At 47.7% G+C, this 21,517-nt stretch overlaps 1 protein-coding gene across 2 annotated transcripts in view; it reads left to right on the top strand.

Annotated features, from left to right (window-relative positions):
• Positions 1 to 21,517, top strand: part of LIMS1 (LIM zinc finger domain containing 1) — an 82,406-nt gene that overhangs the window by 16,678 nt on the left and 44,211 nt on the right. Inside the window, exon 1 of one of the 2 annotated variants that reach the window (XM_020902433.2) lies at positions 10,602 to 10,757. The exons of the other annotated variant lie outside the window; for it this stretch is intronic. The gene's annotated coding sequence lies outside the window, so the exon portion shown is untranslated. Of the gene's footprint in view, positions 1 to 10,601; positions 10,758 to 21,517 lie in introns of those variants that run through there. 2 annotated transcript variants of the gene reach the window in all.

The following is a 21,517-nucleotide window of genomic DNA, read 5'->3' as shown; positions in this document are numbered from 1 at the left end:
TTTATACCTCAACTACATTAGTTATATATACATTACTAATGTAGTTGTTGTTCAGTTGCTCTACATTAGTTATATATACATTACTAATGTAGTTGTTGTTCAGTTGCTCTACATTAGTTATATATACATTACTAATGTAGTTGTTGTTCAGTTGCTAAGTGGTATCTGACTCCCTGTCACCCCATGAACGGCAGTATGTCAGGCTCCTCTGTCCTCCACTATCTCCCAGAGTTTGCTCAAACTCATGTCTACTTAAGTCGGTGATGCCATTCAACCATCTCATCATCTAGCCACCCGCCGACCCCTTCTCCTCCTGCCCTCAGTCCTGCCCAGCATTAAGGCCTTTTCCAGTGAATCTAACATGGTAGCATTTTTCCAAGCTGCTAGACACTGCAAATGTCTGATTCTCTTGTTAAAATCTCTGGGCTATGAACAAGCTTATGGACACCATGTTAGTAGTTTTATTGCTTTCCTTTCTGCAGTAAGTGCTGAGTGTCTGTGTATTATTTATTGTGAGGGACCTGGCTGTCGCGCATCCTTCCTCGGGTTACAGTGCGGTACAGGAGACTCGGTGTTTATAAGTAGCAGTAATAACTGGTAAGACAAAAGCTTGCTTTTCAGATTGTCTCTGGAGGGCCTCTGCTGGAGGAGAGAAGCCGTTCAAGGGCTGGCGTGAAATACCAGGTAGTTTACAGGTCTGGGTCTTTGCCCACATCTCATCCTGTGTGGAAGCAGTGGTGGTTCTGTGGGTCCCAGGAGGTGGATGGGAACTGAGAAGGGTTTGAGCCACATTTCAGACCTGCTCTGCTGTCCTGGATGTTCTTGTGGAGCTGTTGGCAAGCAGTGTGGACGCCCCGAAAGGAAACATGGGTGCGTGTGATCACTCAACACCCACATGGCTGACTGAGGTGGGCAGTGGACGGTCTCCTGGAAATGCTGACAGCTCCCCTGGCCTCTCGTTCAGGAGAGAAGGGAGCCAGGCGGCCTCACAGAACATCCTGTAAACACTTTAGCTGAAGGGAAAAGTGAGCACAGTGACCTTTTCAGACGGTGAACATTACACATTTCATTTCTTCTCAGAAGACTCTTGCTGTTTAGCTTTTGTGCATTTAACACATAATCCTGTATGCTAAGAAGACACAGAGAGGAGTGGGCTTTGAGTCTTTGCTTGGGGGAGCTGTTCCATGGGTGGAGGGGCTGGTGGCCCCAAGCGTGGCTGATGGGGAAGGTCTCCCTTGGAGCTGCGTGTCCTCTGGGAGCTTGGCCAGGTCTGACCCACAGTCTGCCTGCCTGCAGGCCAAGAATCACTGGCCCTGACATGTTAGAAAGGAGGGTAAAGGGTGAAGTTCTCCCAGGAAATGTGGATTTAGTGCAGTGGTTGCAAAATTGCCACGAGACGCAGGCATACGGGCCATGAAGTGCGTGGGGCTCATGTGTGGGCACTGGGGGTGCTGTGGGTGGCCTGACCATCACAGAGCCGCTGGGGACAGAGAACCTGGGAACCGCAACTGCAGCGTTTTGCATCTTCACCTGACTTTGTGCCCATCCTGTGCGTCTTAGTGTTTCTCCTTCACCTCCAGGAATTTCCCTTCATTGGGTCTGCACCCACCCCCCCCAATCCATCCTCTCTTGGCCTGGAACCTGGCCCACCCACAGTTCTTGAACGTGCAGTGTGAGCGAACTTTGCTGGTTCTTTGTGGCTTCCTGGACTGCACCAGGCATGCTTGGCCAGTGCTCCCCCAGTTGTAGTGAAGAGTGAGGCTCTTCTTTAAAAAAAATTTCCCAGTGGTAAAGAATCCGCGTGCCAGTGCAGGAGACAATGGATTTGATCCCTGATCCAAGAAGATCCCACATGCCTCAGAGCAGCTAAGCCTGTGTCCTACAACCTGCTGAGCCTGCGCTCTAGAGCCCGGGAACCGTAACTACTGAAGCCTGTGTGCTCTAGAGCCTGAACTCTGCAACTAGAGAAGTCTGCACACTACAACTGGGGAGAAGCCCCGACTCACCACAACTAGAGCAAAGCCCAAGCAGCAACGAAGACCCAACACAGCCAAAAATAAAGAAAGAAAATAAAATTGTTAAAAAAAAACTTTTTCCAGTTCATTGTTGACCTGTGCTTCTGTGGACAATAAAAATGGATTACTAGAAAAATGAAATGAAAAGAAGCCATATGAATACAAGTCTTGTTTCTTCCTTTTAGATTCGGAAGGTGTAGAATTTCTCTGTCAAGTTAGTAACTTTATACCTGTTCTCGACTTTTGTGCTGACCTTGTTGTAGGTGGAGACGCTCACAGTCTCTCACAGTCACAGGTACACTGAGGAGCTCTGCAGCAGGAGGCCCTGCTTCCCCGAGTGTTTTAACTGCCTGCAGCGATCTTTCAGCCATGCTTTTAGAGTTTCCTGCCTGGAATGTTCAGCAGCTGTTAGCCGGTTATCTTGACTGGAAAACTGAAAGGAAACTAATGGGAGTTGTGTTCTATGTGCCAGCCAGTGCATGAAGTGCTTGTTTGTTTTTAATAACTTATTTATTTATTTTTGTCTCTGCTGGGTCTTCATTGCTGCACAGGCTTCTCCCTGGTTGCTGCGAGAGGAGGCTACTCTCTAGTTGTGGTGTGCAGGCTTCTCACTGTGATGGCTTCTCTTGTTGTTGAGCATGGGCTGTAGGATGCATGGGCTTCAGTAGTTGTGGCACACACGCTCCAGAGTACAGGTTCAGTAGTTGTGGTTCACAGGCTTAGTAGCTCTGTGGCATGTGGGAATCTTCCCGGGCCAGTGATTGAACCCGAGTACCCTGCATTGGCAAGTGGATTCTTATCCACTCTTCTACCAAGGAAGTTCCTTCTAAGGTATTGTTGAATTTGCTAATATTTTGTTAAGGATTTTTACATCTATGTCCATTAGGGATATTAGCCTATAATTTATTTTCTTACAATATTCTTGTCTGGTTTTTTATGTCAGGGTGATGGATGCTGGCCTTCTAAAATGAGTTTGGGCATGTTCCTTCCTCTTTTATCTTTTGGAAGAATTTGAGAGTCATTGGTATTAACTCTTCCTTAAATACTTGGTAGAATTCAATAAAAGTCTGGTCCTAGACTTTTGTTTTCTGGGAGGTTTTATTTACTGAGTCAGTCATCTTACCAGCTCAGATTTTCTGTTTCTTCATGATTCTGCCTTGGCAAAGTTCTTTTATTTTTTTATTTCTAAGTAATCCTCAAAACAACCCTGCAATACAGTAGGTGATATTAGCCCCAGTGGAGGGGTGAATGAATTCACTTGAATTCGCAGACTCAGTTAAGTGGGGCTGATACCTCACTGTGGGCAGTTACGTCCCAGTCTCTGGGGACACAGAAGGAAGCTGAGCAGACGGAGCTCCCATCCTTGAGGGGCTTATATCTCTGCTGTGGGGAGAGATCAGAACCAAACACGTCAGATGTACTAGGTGGTAAGGAGTGATGGGTAGAAAAGGAGGTTGGAGAAATGTCTAGGGGTGGGAGGTGGAAACAGACTTCACTGTCACGACATCAGAGCAAAGATTTTAAGGGGCTGAGGAGACCCCTGACACCCATAGCCAGCTGTGGTGGTGAGGGGCCTGGTTTTTGAAGAGCTCACTGAAGTTAAAGACCTTCCTCCCAGGTAGTAGATGGCTGATTAGGGTTTGCACTCAATTTTGGCCTTTTTTATTATGCTTTAACATCTTTATTCAGTCTCCAGGTTCTGGTTTAGAAGTCACCTGAATCCAAATAAAGTGGAAACCTACTTGGGAGTTTGTGTGTGTCGAGGGGTGTGGTTGAAAGTCTGCTCTTTGTATGGGTCTTGCTTTTGATTGGGTCTGAATATTTTCTAAGGCTTTGAATATCTTTTTCTTAAGGGTACACAATACAGGAGTTTTGTGGTTGAATTTCCATTTTGAAGTGGGTGAAATTTCTCCAGGGGCCGCAGAACACTAGACAGCATCAGGAAAAAGCTTTTCAAAGAACAGCTGATTAAAGCTCTGGAAAGCATCTGGTGTTGCTTTTGTTTGAGCACTTCGCAGACAAGGGTTGTGCATGTTGTCCCCGCTCACACAACCCTGTGCGGGGCAGACGCGTCTACTCCGCATTGATGGGTACCCCACCTGGGGGCTCTCCTCCCTCTGGCCGCTCTCACGCTGCCCAGGACCCCCCTCTGCACAGACCCTGTACCTGTGGTTCAGGCTGCTGAACCCCGAACTCCCCTCTGCCTGTCACTCAGTCTCAGATTGCATTGTGGAGGGTGCTGTCACTCATGACTCTGGGGTGTAACTTTCTCACTTCAACTTGAACGCCACATGAAACTCCCATGGCTAGTGTTGCCATACGTGTTTTACAGGTGAGAAATGTGACATACCTTACTCAAGATGATCATCCCCAGATTGCTGCTACACTACTGTGTTTTTCAGCTACAGTTTGGACTTGAGCGAGCTTTTGTGGGTTGCTCATGATTTTATTAATGAAATGTATTATATGGCTCTTATGGAAATTCCAAAATTGCAAACTTAATATAGAATTGGCTTCAGACTTTTCATGCTTGAGTTGGGGGCTAATTGAATATTGTTCAGTTTTTACAACCTCGCTAATTTTTTTAAGAAGACTTTATATTTTAGTGTATTTTTAGGTTCAGAGCAAAGTTGAGGGGAAGATACAGGATTTCCTGTACACCTTCTACCCCACGCGTGCACAAACTCACCTGTTACCAGTATCCCTCACCAAATGATGCGTTTGTTGCAACTGATGAACCTACATTGATAGATTGTGGTCCCTAAAGCCCCTAGTTGACATTAGGGTTCACACTTGATGTTGTAATTCTGTGGGTCTGGAGAAGTGCATAAGGACATGTGTCTCTTCATTCTGGTATCATACAGAGTGGGTCTTTGAAATTTTTCATTGATTGATTTTTGGCTGTGCTGGGTCTTCTTTGCTGCATGAACTTTTCTCTAGTTGTGGTGAGTGGGGGCTACCCTCTAGTTGAGATGCGCTGGCTTCTCACTGCTGTGGCTTCTCTTGTTGCCGTGCACAGGGTCTGGGTGAGCAGGCTCAGTAGTTGTGTACAAGGACTTAGTTGCTCCATACCATGTAGGTTCTTTCTGGATCAGGGGTTGAACCCAGGACTGCTGCATTTGCAGGTGGATTTCTTACCCACTGAGCCAGCAGGGAAGCTCCAGAGCGTTTTTATGGCCTCCAAGTACTCTATGCTTTGTATCCTCATCTCTCCCCTGCCCAGTCCCATGTTGAAATTTAATAATTCGAGTAAGTATACCTCCACATTCAGGGGGGATACTCTTATTACTTTCAGAGTACTTAGCCACTGTTGGCAGCATCCACTTAGTAACAGGTCCCAGCACCCTTGTGGGCATCAGTCCTGACTTCTCACACTACTTTTCTCCTTACTAGTTTGTTTTATCATTTGTAACTTTCCCTCCATGGTCAAGGGGGATTGAGTTTTTAAACATGGAGTGGTGTATTTTTTTTAATACATTTGCAGGCATAGGGCTTCCCACATGGTTCAGTGGTAAAGAATCTGCCTGCCAATGCAGGAGCCACGGGTTTGATCCCTGGGTCAGAAAGATCCCTCGGAGAAGGAAATGGCAACCCACTCCAGTATTCTTGCCTGGAGAATCCCCATGGACAGAGGAGCCTGGTGGGCTACAGTCCATGGGGTTGCAAAGAGCAGGACACAACTGAGCCCCACATGCACACACACACAGACGCATAGTAAATGCTTTTAAAATGGGAGCTAACGCTTCTTCACACAGTGGGAAACAGAAGTCAGCAAGCTTGGCCCCATGCCTGTGCGGCCTGGCCTGACCCTCCCCTGTCCCCTGCCCCTCCCACCCCCCCGAAGTAAGCTTGAGGCAGAAGCCTGGCTGCCGGCCTCGCTCTTTAGCACAGCCACCTCTCTGTTCCCAGCTGTCCTCCCCTCTCCCCTTCTCTCCTTGGGGTCTGTTGGGCCCTTTGCTCCTCTGTAGCCTCGGGGTCCTGCTGTCCTGGACAGAGGGTCTGCACTGTCCCCCTGGCCTGCGGTGGGGACGGGGGCAGTGCAGTTGAACCCTCCTGTGCCCACCTCCTCTCATGGGCCCTCTTCACTCTTTTCCCTGAAAAACTGTGTCTTGGTTTGCAATGACTGTTCCAGAAGTCAGTCTGAATCATCCAGGGTGTTTAGTCTTTCCTGAGAATAGGAGGGGGCATTTGGATGATGGGTGATGTAGGATTCATGAGTCTGTAGCCAAACCTGACCCACAGAGGTGCCAGCAGGACGGAAGGAGTCACGAGGTGGCACTGACAGGACACGCGCTCCTCACCTGCCTCAGGAGGGACTGGACTGAGGCCAGTTTGATGTTTGTCTGCGCTTGAGATAGTGGCGGAGGGGCCGCAGACAGAGCAGGAGGCTCGGGGCGGAGGGGAGGCTTGCAGTGGAAGGCCCTTCAGGTGGTCAGCGCTTGGGCGGTTAGGTAGCTTGATGGCCTCAGAAATACTCTGGATGAGTAGTTATCAGTGGAACTAGAACCATTCCCTAAGGAAAGAAAAATGAAAGTTGCTCAGTTGTGTCCGATTCTTAGCAACCCCATGGACTGTAGCCCACTAAGCTCCTCTGTCCGTGGGATTCTCCAAGCAAGAATACTGGAGTGGGTAGTCATTCCCTCCTCCAGGAGATCTTCCCAACCCAGGGATCAAACCCAGGTCTCCCACATTGCAGGTGGATTCTTTACCAGCTGAGCCACCAGGGAAGCCCATTCCCTAAGGAGCCACTGGGAACTTGTGGGCATTTTTGTTACCTTGATGGTTTGGGGCACATAGATATGGAGTTGCTGGGGCCATGGATAATGGGTGAGGGTGGGGCCAAGGAGCTGGATGTCACAGAGTTTGCATCCATAGTTTTTAAAAAAGGAAAAAGCATTTTTTTATAATTCTCTGAGCATAACACCTACTTCTCTTTTAGATATGGTAAAAGAGTACTTTTACACAGTTTAATAAACACTAGATGGGAATACCAGACCACCTGACCTGCCTCTTGAGAAACCTGTATGCAAGTCGGGAAGCAACAGTTAGAACTGGACATGGAACAACAGATTTGTTCCAAATAGGAAAAGGAGTACGTCAAGGCTATATATTGTCACCCTGCTTATTTAACTTATATGCAGAGTACATCATGAGAAACGCTGGGCTGGAAGAAGCACAAGCTGGAATCAAGATTGCTGGGAGAAATATCAATAACCTCAGATATGTAGATGATACCACCCGTATGGCAGAAAGTGAAGAGGAACTAAAAAGCCTCTTGATGAAAGTGAAGGAGGAGAGTGAAAAAGTTGGCTTGAAGCTCAACATTCAGAAAACGAAGATCATGGCATCTGGTCCCATCACTTCATGGGATAATAGATGGGGAAACAGTGGAAACAGTGGCTGACTTTGTTTTTTGGGGCTCCAAAATCACTTCAGATGGTGATTGCAGCCATGAAATTAAAAGACGCTTACTCCTTGGCAGGAAAGGAGTAATACCAACCTGGATAGCATATTTAAAAGCAGAGACATTACTTTGCCAACAAAGGTCCGTCTAGTCAAGGCTATGGTTTTTCCAGTAGTCATGTATGGATGTGAGAGTCAGACTATGAAGAAAGCTGAGTGCCGAAGAATTGATGCTTTGAACTGTGGTATTGGAGAAGACTCTTGAGAGTCCCTTGGACTGCAAGGAGATCCAACCAGTCCATCCTAAAGGCGATCAGTCCTGGGTGTTCATTGGAAGGACTGATGCTGAAGCTGAAACTCCAGTACTTTGGCCACCTCTTGGTGGCCATTGTTGACTCATTGGAAAAGACCCTGATGCTGGGAGGGACTGGGGGCAGGAGGAGAGGGGGACGACAGAGGATGAGATGGCTGAATGGCATCACTGACTTGATGGACATGGGTTTGAGTAAACTCCAGGAGTTGGTGATGGACATGGAGGCCTGGCGTGCTGCGATTCATGAGGTCGCAAAGATTCATACATGACTGAGTGACTAAACTGAACTGAAGTTTTCTAGGAATGCCTGGGATTTGTAAACAAATTTTGCTTGGCTTTTTACTTAAATCTTTACTCTCATAAGTTGTATTAATTTCTTTTTTATCATATTTAGAAGTTCAAATATGGGCTTCCCTGGTGGCTCAGATGGTAAAGAATCTGCCTGCAACTCAGGAGACCAGGGTCCAATCCCTGGGTTGGGAAGATACCCTGGAGAAGGGAATGACTGCCCACTCCTCCTTTTCTTGCCTGGAGAATTCCATGGACAGAGGAGCCTGGCGGACTACAGTCTATAGACTGCAAAAGGTCAGACACAGCTGAGCAACTAACACTTTCACAGAAGCTCAGGGCCTTTAAGACAGTCAGTTCAGTTCAGTTCAGTTCAGTTGCTCAGTTGTGTCCCTCTTTGCAACCCCATGGACTGCAGCACGCCAGTGTTCTCTGTCCATCACCAACTCCCAGAGCTTACTCAAACTCATGTCCTTTGAGTCGGTGATGATGCTCTATTGAAAAGGTTTTTGTTTTGGTTTATTTTGTTTAAATGAGAGATGATTGGTAAACTAAAGTTTTCTCCAGTGAGACAGAGACCATAGGGAAAGTTTATGTATAAGGATGAATAATGATGAACTTTTGGGTTATAATGTGTTTCATAGTCAGGATGTAAGAAGAGTGTTTAAAGATGGAGAAGTGGGACATCCCTGGTGGTCCAGTGGTTAAGACTGCATTCCCAATGCAGGGGGCATGAGTCCAACCCCTGGTCAGGGAACTAGATCCTACACGCTGCAGCAAAGACCCTGGGTGCCGCAACCAAGAGCCAGCGCAGTCAACTACATTTTTAAAAATTAAAAAGCTCAAGACAGAGAGGTTCAGTAGCACTTGATAGACTGGGTAAAACAAGTGGGTTCAAATTATCCCAGAGCCTTTCAGAGGCAGAGATGAAAAGCCATGCGTGGACATGGAACATGTTACAGATCTGTGTATTCTGAAAATCCCACTCAAGGGGTATTCCGTGGGAAGGAACTAACCTGATGGCACTGTATCTGTCTGGGAGCCTATGAAGGAAAACAGAAGCCTGACCGTGGGCAAGTGGAGAAGGCGGGTCCCTTTATAGGGCACCCAGCCTCTGGTGGGCAGAGAGTGACTTGGAGCAGAGCTCACCTGCTGGAGGGGGCTGGCCTTGGCAGCCCTTCTCCCTGGGACCTCTGCCTGCCCCAAGGTCCTCACCTCATGTGCGCATGTGCATATATATATGTGTGTGTGTGTATGTGTTTACACACGCCCTGGGGGCCTTGTGACTCCTGGAATCTCTGTCTGACACACAGTCCTCGCCTCACTCGGGCATGTGTGTGCACATGCACACACACTTGCACATGTGTGTGTGCGTGCACATGCCCAAGGCTTCCTCCCTTTCTTTCTCCTCCCGAGAGATGTGACCACTTCCCAGGGTTTGTGTCTGCAGCAGGAGTGGGGCAGGGGCCTGGTTCTCCCCACAGACAGCCTGCCTCCAAGTTCCCAGAAGGGAGTGAATGAACAAAAACCAGATGATTCTGGCTGGAAGTTTACTGTGTGCGTATGACATGAGACATCCACCAGCCCTGATGGTCGGGGCTGCAGGTGAGGCTCCGGGCCAAGCCTGAATCTCCGAGCTTCCTCTGCCCACAGAGACCTTCTGCTTGCCTCCCTGACCCCCCTCCTCAGGCTCTATGCTGGGGTGACCAACGGAGGTGATGGGTTGTTTTCTTGTTCTGGATCTGCCTCATTTTCCTGGTGGCTCAGTGGTAAAGAATCCGTCTGCCAGTGCAGGAGATGTGGGTTCGATCCTTGGTTTGGGACGATCCCTTGGAGGAGGAAATGGCAATCCACTTCAGTATTCTTGCCTGGGAAGGCACATGGACAGAGGAGCCTGGCAGGCTACAGTTCATGGGGTCACAAAAGAATCAGACATGACTTAGGAACTAAACCACCACCACAACCAGGAATCAGACATCAGGACTCTGCTCTGTAATAAAGGAGTCAGTTCTGGACTAGTCTTGTGTCCTTGTGAATCCGGACGGGGAAGCCTTGTTGTATCAGGAGGAGGAAGGATGCCCCTCGACTCCAGCAGACACCCCTTACTCTTCCTCAGTGGAAACTTGGCATGAGGCAGCCGCAGCAGTGACTCAGCGAGGGCACCAGGGTCTGCTCCCACTGCCCAGCCCAGTGGAGCACGGCCTCCCAGTCCTGGGTTTATTTTACGGGGAAGGCAAAGTGAAGACCAGCTGCTCAACCTGCTCTGTAAAGCCCCAGAGACGCTCTGCTCAGACGTGAAGGTGTCGTCCAGACCCAGGGCGCTCGGCTCTTTTTGTGCTGACCCGTTGTCATTCGTTTTTCTCAGCCTTGCCCTGCACATTACAAGTGCCTGCAGTGAGTGTGGATGAACTTGGCAACTCAGTAAAGTCTGTACAACAGTCCAGCAGGATGTGAGTTGTGACATAGGGGTGTCGTCTCACTTCAAACCACAGAGTTATCATGTAACTGTCACGTGGCTTGACTGCGTGCAGGAAGAATCCTCGATGTGGCTTCATAGGCTTAAATATAGTTCAGGGCACCGGACCTGGAGCTGAGATGAGGAAGTTCTATTCAGTGTAGGAAACAGGAGCTTAAAGATAACACGCTGTGATGGGAACCCGGCTTCCCGAGCCTGATAAGCCTGTGGAATAAGGGTGGACACACAGAGAGGGGCCTGTCCCTGAGTGTGGAAGTATCAGGTAAGGACACCCTTGCACAGGTGGGGCTGTGCGTGTGCAGGTAAGAGGACCCCCAAGGCCTCCAGAGAAATGGAGGGGATGGCCCAGAGTGGCTGGACAAAGGCACTGTTGTACTTCTGGGTTTGTTTTCCTCTTGACTTGTCTTCCTCAGTTATTTGGAAGCAAATCTCAAAAGATGTTTGTCTAAACTTGCAAACCCAGAAGCAGAAAGGGGTCCTAGTAGCCTTTGGCCATACTAATGCCTGCTCCCTGCTTCAAAGGGCAGCAAGGTGGTCTTGCTTCCTGGGTGTGTGTGTGTGTGTGACTGTGGACTGTGTGTGTAAGCAGCTGTTTTATGGGTTTCACAGCAGGGTGGGTGAGGGAGGTTACTCCTTATGTTTGCAGAGAAATTGTTAACAACCTTGATAACGTTTAGCCCTCCAGTTTGTGGTCCTGCAGAGTTTTGCTATAAAATACCTTAGGAATGCTTTTTGACATTTTATTATGTTAAATATTTTTAACTCAGATCCTGTCTGTTGTTTTAAAACCGACCGGCAAACGGGTACTGTTTAACACTGTGGTTAGTGAACTTTGGTCGTGCAGTGGTGAGAAAGAACAGCGTGAGGATTAGGAGAGCTATTCTTACTCATTAACAGTAACTGTTTAGAAATTTGGAGGAAAATAAGGCACCAAGTCTGCATTTGTAAAACATTTAAGAGGTCATTATTCACCCCAAAAGGATCTCATGCCTTATACAGGATTCACTGTGAATTTCCTTAGAGATGTAAATGTGTTTATGAAACTGTTCATTTTACAGCTAATCTTCAGGAATAGTCTTGTGGTATAAGATGGGTGGTGGATCAGGGAGTTTATTATAAATGTATTTATATTTATGTTACACACACACGTATATACACAATACAACCACACGTAGCCATGAAATATGGGATAGTTACAGTGATCAGGAGAAGGGAATTATCTTTTTCAGGGGCAAGAAAGAAAAAAAAAAGTTGAAAAGAGAGAGTTTCTCAGATGACAGAGAAATGGTGCGGCAGGACCAGGGCGTGGACATCCTGCAGTGAAGGCTCCGTGATGGGGCAGGGGGACCCGGGCCTCCTCAGGGTGGCTGGAGGAGTCTGAAATCTCACTGACAACTTCTTGATATCAGTAGCCCTGAGGGTCCCCCCCCAAAAAAAGATAGCACCTTTACAGGAACTTCTAAAAAAGTGTTTTTATTATTTTAAAGCAGAGGTCTTGCAGTGATCTTCAATTAGGTCTTGCCCCCAAGTTCTTACAACATGTTGAGGATCCACTCGTCCTCAGAAGGAGGGCAAAATGGGAACCGGCTTCTCTCACTTCCTCCATGTGGCGGTCAGATTTTAGCTGCAAGTTAGCCTGTCGTTATCCATTTGTTAAAGGAGAGTTAAAGGGTGGGTGACGTGAGGGCATGTGTAGGAAAGTATTTTATGTTCCACATGTGTGCATGCTAAGTCACTCAGTTGTGTCTGACTCTTCGCGACCCCATGGGCTGTAGCCCACCAGGCTCCTCTGTCCGTGGCTATTCCAGGCAAGAATACTGGAATGGGTTGCCATTTCCTCTTCTAGGGAATCTTCCTTACCCATGGATTGAACCCCCAGGTCGCTGGTGTTTCCCGCGTTGACAGGCGAGTTCTTTACCACTGAGCCACCTGGGAAGTCCCTTTCTGTTCCACGGGTCACTGTAAGTATCCCGTGGTATCGACAGGGGCATTGGGTGCTTTAGGCCTCCAGGTGAGAGTTGGGGGGTCAGGTACTTAGAACATGAAAAATGGAAAAATAGACTTACCAAGTCATCTTGGTGGGGGCGAGAAGAGGTGGATACCCCCTAGGCAGTGTACTTATGGGGTTTAATCCTGTGCTGAAAGGAGGCTCCTTTGCTGCTAGAAGGAAGCTCGCTTGCACATGGTGGGGGGTGGTGCCGAGTCCTTGGGCTCAGCTGTTTGTGGCTGACTCAGGGCCGCCTTCCTCACTGACTTATTCACTGGGCCTGGTTATCCTTGAAACACTGAGGTATGGCTGAAGAGCATGGCTTTTATGGTGACCAGACTTGGGTTCAGATCTTACTTTTGCCACTTCTGTGATTCTGAACCAGTGACTTACTATGTGAGTTGCAGATTCTTCATCTGTGAATGATCATAACGTGTAATCTATGAATAGGGAGGATTAATTGAGATCAGGTATGTAGAAGGGTTCTAGCTTGGTACTTGGTGAGATCTAGGTGGTTGACAAATGTTGTTTCCCGCCCCTACCTTTTTTTTTTTTTTTTTTTGTCTGTATCAGGTCTTAGTTGTAGCACTCCAGATCTTCAATTGCTGCATGAGGAATCTGTCTAGTTCCCTGACCAGGGATCTAGCTCCATCCCCTGCATTGGGAGTGCAGAGTTTTAGCCATTGGACCACCAGGGAAGTCCCAGCCCATCTTTTTTTATTTAATTATTTTTATTGTGGTAAAACACTTCTCTAACATAAAAACTCTCCTTTTGAACTGTTTTAAGGTATAAATTTTAGTGGCATTAACTGCATTCACAATGCTGTACAACCATCACCTCTCGCCACTGACGGGACTTTCTGCATGTCAGGTGCTGTGTTCCTGAAGCCCTGACTCCCCACCCCTGCTCCCCACCTCAGCGGCTCCCATGCACTTCCTGCCTCTGAACTTGCTCGTGTGTCTTACACGAGTGGGTCATATGACACGTGACATGTGTGGGTCACATGACACATACACACGGGTCATGTGACGGGGGGCACACAATACTTTACACGAGTGGAACATACAACACTTGGCATGCGTGGATCGTGAGACATGTGACACAAGCGGGTTGTGCAAACATGACACAAGTGGGTCACATGACGCATGATACACGTGGGTCATGTGACATGTGGTTCATGCGACATGTGGTTCATGGGACACGTGACACAAGTGGATCAAAGGAATGTGACATGTGGGTCACACTACATATGACCACACGTGGGTCATGTGACATGTGACCTCGGTGTCTGCCCTTCCGCTTAGCGGTATGACTTTGAGGCTCACCCTGCTGTGGCGTGCATCTGGATGTCTTTCCTTTCCAGGGCGGCTGTTACTCCGTTGTGTGGCTGGACCACATTTTGTCACCACTCGCCTGTCGAGGGACCCATGGAAGTTCCCACCTGCTGTCTGTTGTGGGAGTGCACTTGGGGGTGTGGGCGTCTGAGTCCCTGCTTTCAGTTCCGTGGGGTGGGGACCCAGAGGTGGGATTGCCAAGGCGTATAGTAGTTCTCTGTTGAACTTTCTGAGGGTCCACCAAGCTGTTTTCCTGAGCTTTGGCTTTTACTTTACTTTGCATCTTTGGAGCTTGCCTCCTTAAAGACCTGAAACTCCTGGAGGAGGTCAGGGTTGAAAGGAACCATGTTCTGTTTAGTGTCTGAGATTTTCACATGTTTTCTCCCCTCTTCAGAGCACCCCACCCCCCGCCCCACATACCCAACCACTGCTGCAGAGACTTTATCTTCCTTCTTTTGCTTTTCCTTGTTCAGCCTCCTTCCCTCTTTTCCCTCTCTCCCTGTCCTGCCTGTCCCCCCACCTCCTCAAAGGGGCACGGCAGGGGATCCTACAGGGGTCGTCCTCCACCCTCTCTTCTCCCCCTGCCCAGACCCTGCGTTGCTGTCATGGTGGGAAGGGTCCTGGAGATCAGATCCTGGCATGCTTGTCAAGCTTCCTTCAGCCGGACCCCAGAAGGGCTGGCACCTGTAATCAGTGATGGCAAGTGTTTGGGGAAAGTTGGGTGGAGAATAAGAAAATAACATTGCTGAAGCAAGGAATCGAGTCTTTGGGGCTGCCAGCCCCGCATGGTGCCAGCAGCAACTGCGAGAAGATCATAAAAGTGACTTTTCCAAAAACCATCCAGAAGTGAAGCCCGGGCTGCCCAGTCAGAGGTGATGGCTTAGACAAGCTGCTCTTCATCCCTGTGGTCCTGATTCACCTGGTCAGTACTTGAAAGTCTGTATTTAGTGTGACTTTGCTCATATCTCAGGCCATTGTGAAGGTCTCATTCATTATGTGTCTGACTATGCCCTGCCACCAAGGATGTATCCATGCTACAGTCAGGACAGAGCAACATTCAAATTTAAGCAGTAGCAGTGAGTTATTAATAACAGTCCTAAGGAGTCCTGAGCCACTGCCAGAATTTCGAAGTTAATTGTAATGATTTGTGAGGATCTAAGAGGAAGGAGTGGGCTGGGCCCTAGGAGGGGCTGACCTCTGAAGGCTCTCTGCCTGCCTGCCTGCCTGTCTGCCTGCCTGCCGGGTGGGACCCATGTCTCCCTGGCTCTGTGACTCACCCCAGGGTGGCTGAATCAGCTCCTCAAGTGTGTCCAAGTCTGTTTATTGAGAACGCACTTAGTGTTGCTGATGGTGGAAATACATTCCTTTGTTTATAGTACTCGCAGCCCTGGAGGGAGTTTGATACACACTTTACAGACAGGAGTCCAGCCTGCAGGTGAGGAGACCTGGGCAGGTTCCAGGCCAGACTGCCCCGAACCCCACCCTGGACTGTGTGCTTACCCTCAGAGGATTCAAATTCTCCTGTTCCCTGAGGTTGGACAGGGGCACCTGAGTTTTCAGCGCCTTGTCCTCGAAATGGTTTCTGGGCCACGTCTCTTCATTCTGTAACAGGCCTGTGATCTTGTCTAGGACAACTGTCTGTAATACATCAAGTGAGCCATGCCACATTTACACGATTTTCTAGCAACCACATGCAGAAAAGAACAGATGAAGTTAATTTTAGTAATAGATTTGATGTGACTCAAAACGCCAAACAATAACCATGTCCAGACTATATCCACACTATGATCATGTTAACAGTTGCTGAGATATTTTACATTTCTCAGGAATCCCGTGTGTATTTCACACATAAAGCGCGTCTCGATTCAGATTAGTTGCTGCCTGGCTGGCAGCTGCCCGACTGGACCGCGCAGAGCTGAGACAAGGTGCGAGGCTCACCCAGCACAGAGGCTCCCCTCCAAAGCCCGGGAGGGAGTCTGGGCTGGAAGGAGGCTTCCCCGGAGACGGGACAGTCCTGTCCATAGAGAGCAGGGCATCACTGCAGTGTGAGCATGCTCCTGACTGAAGGGCTGCTTGTGGGGATGACAGCCACATGGCCTCTGTGTCCACCAGCAGCTGCCACCGCAGTAAAACTGAGCAGGAAAACCGCCAGATGCTGAACTGTGTTTGGGCAAGGATGACGTGTCTTGGCAGGTCTCCTGGCTATTGAGGATGGAGCCCCCAGCCTGTGATATATGTGTGTATGCTGCTGCCAGAGACCTTCTCTCCTAAATGCCCTTTTCAGATGGGTGGGGGTGGGGGGCAGGGGCTGTGACGTGCCTGCGGAAACAGCCCTGAGTGAGCGCCCTTATATGGGGATTCCCAGACTTCAACTCCACTTGGAGCGAGATAAGTGACAGGGCAGACTTCTCTTCCAGCAAAGCAGAAAGTATTTTTAAAGGTTCTCGGAATTTCCCTTTCATCCTTTTCTTCCTGTGGTTCTGCCTACTTGGTTGTCTTTGACCCGCTTCACTTTCGTCTCTCAGTCTTTCCCCGCCGTGCTCACTGTATCTACTTGTTGTCGTTGTGTTGAGCTGTGTGAGTTCTTTACAGATTTTAGGTATGAGCTCCTTGTCACATATGTGGTATACCTAGACTTTATCCCATCTCTAGGTTCTGCTTCACTCTAGATTGTGTCCTATGCCACACAGAAATGTTTAATGTTGATACAGTTCCCACTGCCTGGTGTTGTTTTTGTTGCTCTTTTTTGGGGGGTCATATCCAGTAAATTGTAACAAAATCTAATATTATGGTTTTTCTCCTGTGTTTTCTTCTGAGAGTTTTATCTGAGCTGTTTGGAGTCAGCTTCTGTTTATGCCGTGAGGTTAAGAGTCCAGCTTTATTCTTTTGCTTGAATGAATGGTTGAGTACGTTTTTCCCACCATTTGTTGAAAAGACTGCACTTTCTCCCACTGAGCAGTCTTGGCACACTTGTTGAAAATCATCTGACTGTATCAGTCAGTTCAGTTCAGTCGCTCAGTCATGTCCGTCTCCTTGCGACCCCATGAATTGCAGCATGCCAGGTCTCCCTGTCCATCACCAACTCCCGGAGTCTACGCAAACCTATGTCCATTGAGTCGGTGATGCCATCCAGCCATCTCATCCTCTGTCGTCCCCTTCTCCTCCTGCCCCCAATCCCTCCCAGCATCAGGGTCTTTTCCAATGAGTCAGCTCTTCGCATGACGTGGCCAAAGTACTGGAGTTTCAACTTCAACATCAGTCCTTCCAATGAACACCCAGGACTGATCTCCTTTAGGATGGACTGGTTGGATCTCCTTGCAGTCCAAGGGACTCTCAAGAGTCTTCTCCAGCACCACAGTTCAAAAGCATCAATTCTTTGGCAGTCAGCTTTCTTCACAGTCCAACTCTCACACCCATACATAACCACTGGAAAAACCAGAGCCTTGACTAGACGGACCTTTGTTGGCAAAGTAATGTCTCTGCTTTTTAATGTACTATCTAGGTTGGTCATAACTTTCCTTCCAAGGAGTAAGCGTCTTTTAATTTCATGGCTGCAATCACCATCTGCAGTGATTTTGGAGGCCAAAAAAATAAAGTCTGACACGTTTCCCACTGTTTCCCCATCCATTTGCCATGAAGTGATGGGACCAGATGCCATGATCTTAGTTTTCTGAATGTTGAGCTTCAAGCCAACTTTTTCACTCTCCTCCTTCACTTTCATCAAGAGGTTTTTTAGTTCCTCTTCACTTTCTGCCATAAAGGTGGTGTTGTCTGCATATCTGAGGTTATTGATATTTCTCCCAGCAATCTTGATTCCAGCTTGTGCTTCTTCCAGCCTAGCGTTTCTCATGATGTACTCTGCATAGAAGTTAAATAAGCAGGGTGACAATATACAACCTTGACGTACTCCTTTTCCTATTTGGAACCAGTCTGTTGTTCCATGTCCAGTTCTAACTGTTACTTCCTGACCTGCATACAGGTTTCTCAAGAGACACGTCAGATGGTCTGGTATTCCCATCTCTTTCAGAATTTTCCACAGTTTATTGTGATCCACACAGTCAAAGGCTTTGGCATAGTCAATAAAGCAGAAGTAGATGTTTTTCTGGGACTCTCTTGCTTTTTTGATGATCCAGCAGATGTTGGCATATTGATCTCTGGTTCCTCTTCCTTTTCTAAAACCAACTTGAACATCTGGAAGTTCTCACTTCACGTATTGCTGAAGCCTGGCTTGGAGAATTTTGAGCATTACTTTAATAGCGTGTGAGATGAGTGCAATTGTGCGGTAGTTTGAGCATTCTTTGGCATTGCCTTTCTTTGGGATTGGAATGAAAGCTGACCTTTTCCAGTCCTGTGACCACTGCTGAGTTTTCCAAACTTGCTGGCATATTGAGTGCAGCACTTTCACAGCATTATCTTCCAGGATTTGAAATAGCTCAACTGGAATTCCATCACCTCCACTAACTTTGTTCATGGTGATGCTTTCTAAGGCCCACTTGACTTCACATTCCAGGATGTCTGGCTCTAGGTGAGTGATCACACCATCGTTGATTATCTGAGTCATGAAGATCTTTTTTGTACAGTTCTTCTGTGTTTTCTTGCCACCTCTTCTTAATATCTTCTGCGTCTGTTAGGTCCATACCATTTCTGTCCTTTATTGAGCCCATCTTTGCATGAAATGTTCCCTTGGTATTTCTAATTTTCTTGACTGTATGTGGAGGGTTTATTACCAGCCCTGAGTTCTCTTCCATTGGTCTGTGTGTCTGAACTCTTGTCAGCACTGCACTGTTTACATTAGTGGAAGTTTGTAGTACGTTTTTAAATCAGGAAGTATGAGACCTCAGACTTCATCTTTTTCAAGACGTTTTGGCTTCGGGCGAGGGGCGCGTTCCTTGAGGTTCCTGTGACTTTTAAAATGGGTTTTTCTATTTCTGCAAAATACATCATTTTGTTAGGCTCTTTGAAAAAAAGAGCCTCATTTTTTCCTGTTCATAAATAAACTGATGAAAATAATCTATGTGATAGGAAAAAAGAGCAAAAAAATTATTATTTAATGCTAGTTTTCAGTGTAACCTCAAATATAGCTTTAAAAATAATTGTGTATTTCAGCAATTCTCTGCAAAGATGAGGGTTTTCAATGCCGCTTACTTTCCCTTTTTATAAAATACTTTTTAACTGTGCACATGCTTCTCGTTAGTGACCGTCCTCTGTGGCCAGGACATAGAAACACTTGTCTTAATTAAAGTTAACTGACACTGTGGCCAGAGCACAGCCCCCTTACTTCAGGTATTTTGGCTTGTTTGGGGGGGGAGATTTATGAATCTTCCTGAACCTCAATTTCTAAGCCCAGGAAATGATTCTTAAATTCAACCTCTTTAATCCATCCCATATGGGGCTTCCGTGATGGCTCAGCAAGTTAAGAATCTGCCTGCAATGCAGGAGACACAGGAGATGTGGGTTCGATCCCTGGGTTGGGAACATCCCGTGGAGGAGGAAATGGCAACCCACTCCAGTATGCTTGCCTGGGAAATCCCATGGACAGAGGAGCCTGGTGGGCTACAGTCCATAGGGTCAGAGAGAGTCAGACACGACTGAGCTTGCATGGCACAGCGTTATGTCCCAGACTATGGGGTCCACAGTTGAGTCTTTCTGGAGAGGCTGGGGGTCGTATGTTGAGGCAGGAGACGCCCTCCTGCCCCCATCATCAGTCTGGCTCTGTCAGCCCCTTCTTTCAGCCTTGAGATCTCACAGTGGTACGCTGCCAAACCCCAAAAGATGTGGGCAGTGCTGTTAGCGGCACAGGTGAGTGTTCTGTGTGGTTAGGTTAGGTGGTTTCATCAGTGGTCAGGTCATGTGGAGGTGACTACGTGCTGTGGAAATGAGGTGGGGGTAGCGGCCCTCGAGAGGGCTTAGCTTGGTGTGAGATGATTATGTAACAAGTGCATGGTTTCAGTGTCCTGTCCCGCATCCCTAGTGAAGGTGCACCCAATGAGGACATGACGAGGATGTGAGAAAAAAGCCCAGAGGTTCTTGGAGCAGGTGGATGGGTCATCATGGTCTAAACTTGACTTCCTGGGCACAGACCACCTTGAGGCTCTGCGGTGTGCAGACCTTTGTAGCAAAGTGCACAGAAGCATGTGCACAAACGTGTTCTGATAACACAGAGGAGTCATCCCCACCCCGCAGCACACAACTCCTGATTGTAATGGTGACTGTATATCTGAGGTTTTTATAGAAGCCTTGTGTTAAATAGGACAGTTAAAATATTGTGAATTCTTGACAATTGAATAACCTGCCAATCTACCAAGTTTGGCCAAGTTTGGTCCTTTCCAGCAGTGGTGTGTGTGTGTGTTTGTGTGTATGTATGTGTGTGTGTCAGGGTATATGTGTGTGTGGTGTATGTGTATGTGAGTGTGTGGTACGTGTCTGTGTGTGTGTGAAACAGGGACACACAGCCCTCTGTGTGTGGGTGTGTATGTGTGAGAAATAGGGAAACACACAGCCCTCTGTGTGTGTGTCTATGTGAGAAATGGGAAAACACACAGCCGTGTGTGTATGTGAAATAGGGAAGTACACAACCCCTCTGTCCACCGCCACAAACCAGGAGAATTTCCTTGTGTTCGTTTTCTTTCTTTCCCCTTTTCCATTTGCAAAGAGAAACGTGGTTCTCTGGGGACTTCACTGGTGGGCCAGTGGTTCAGACCCTGCGCTCCCAGTGCAGGGGAAATGGATCCGATCCCTGGTGGGAGAACCAAGATCCCACATTGCAAAAAAAAAAAAGCCACTAGGAATGCTTTTCTCTTAAAAGACTTCTCCCACATGTCCTCACACTAAATCCTCAGCTTGTTCTTCAGTGTCCCGTTTATAATGATAACTACCAGCTGTGAGTTCCTGCCCCGTGTCAGGCTTTGCCGGTCACCTCTGACCCCGCCTAACCCCTGCAGGGCTCACGTCTTACCATTAGGACCGGTGTGTAGGAAGCTGCTGTAGACCGCCCAACCAGTCAGCTTTCCAGTATATCATTGAACTAAAGTAAATGTCTACTCTCAACGAATGTACTTGTTTACAAGTGGACTTTTCACCAGGCAAATCTTAGATGTGATCTGAGGGGCAAAGAAAGCTTCCTGCTGAAGAGTGTCTCTCTCTGTGGGTGATATTTCCATGTTGCCAGAATGATGAAGGTAGCTGTCAGGGGAAGATGTTCTGGGGGTATTCTAGCTTTAACCTTTAATCTTGTAAAGTGGTTTGTCAGATTTTTTTTTCCTTATCACAACTTTAATAGAATTGAAGGACATGTATGACTTCTTATCAGCTGGGAGGAGGGAAAATCAAGGAGGAGCAGAGAGTGAAGAGGACTTACTTCCCTGGTGGCCCCGTGGCTAAGGCTTCACCTCCCAGTGCAGGGCATGCGGTTCAGTCCCTGGTCAGGCAGCTGAGATCCCACATGCCTCTTGGCCAAAAACCAAAACAGAGAATAGAAATGATATTGTAACAAATTCAATAAAGACTTTAAAAATGGTCCACATCAAAAAAAAAAAAATCTTAAAGGAGAGAGTGAAGGTGGACAGCTGGACAGTGGGCATCAAGTGGAGGTCAGTGATGCTGAAACACCTGTTTGGAATTTTTCAGAGGATGAAATCCTGAATGTCGGACATGACCGATTTGGGAAGAGAAGGGTGTGTCTGTTTCCTGAGTCCCACAGT

This window comes from Odocoileus virginianus, chromosome 2 (genome assembly GCF_023699985.2).
Source record: "Odocoileus virginianus isolate 20LAN1187 ecotype Illinois chromosome 2, Ovbor_1.2, whole genome shotgun sequence".
Lineage (NCBI taxonomy): Eukaryota > Metazoa > Chordata > Mammalia > Artiodactyla > Cervidae > Odocoileus > Odocoileus virginianus.
This window is presented reverse-complemented; position numbering and strand designations above follow the sequence as displayed.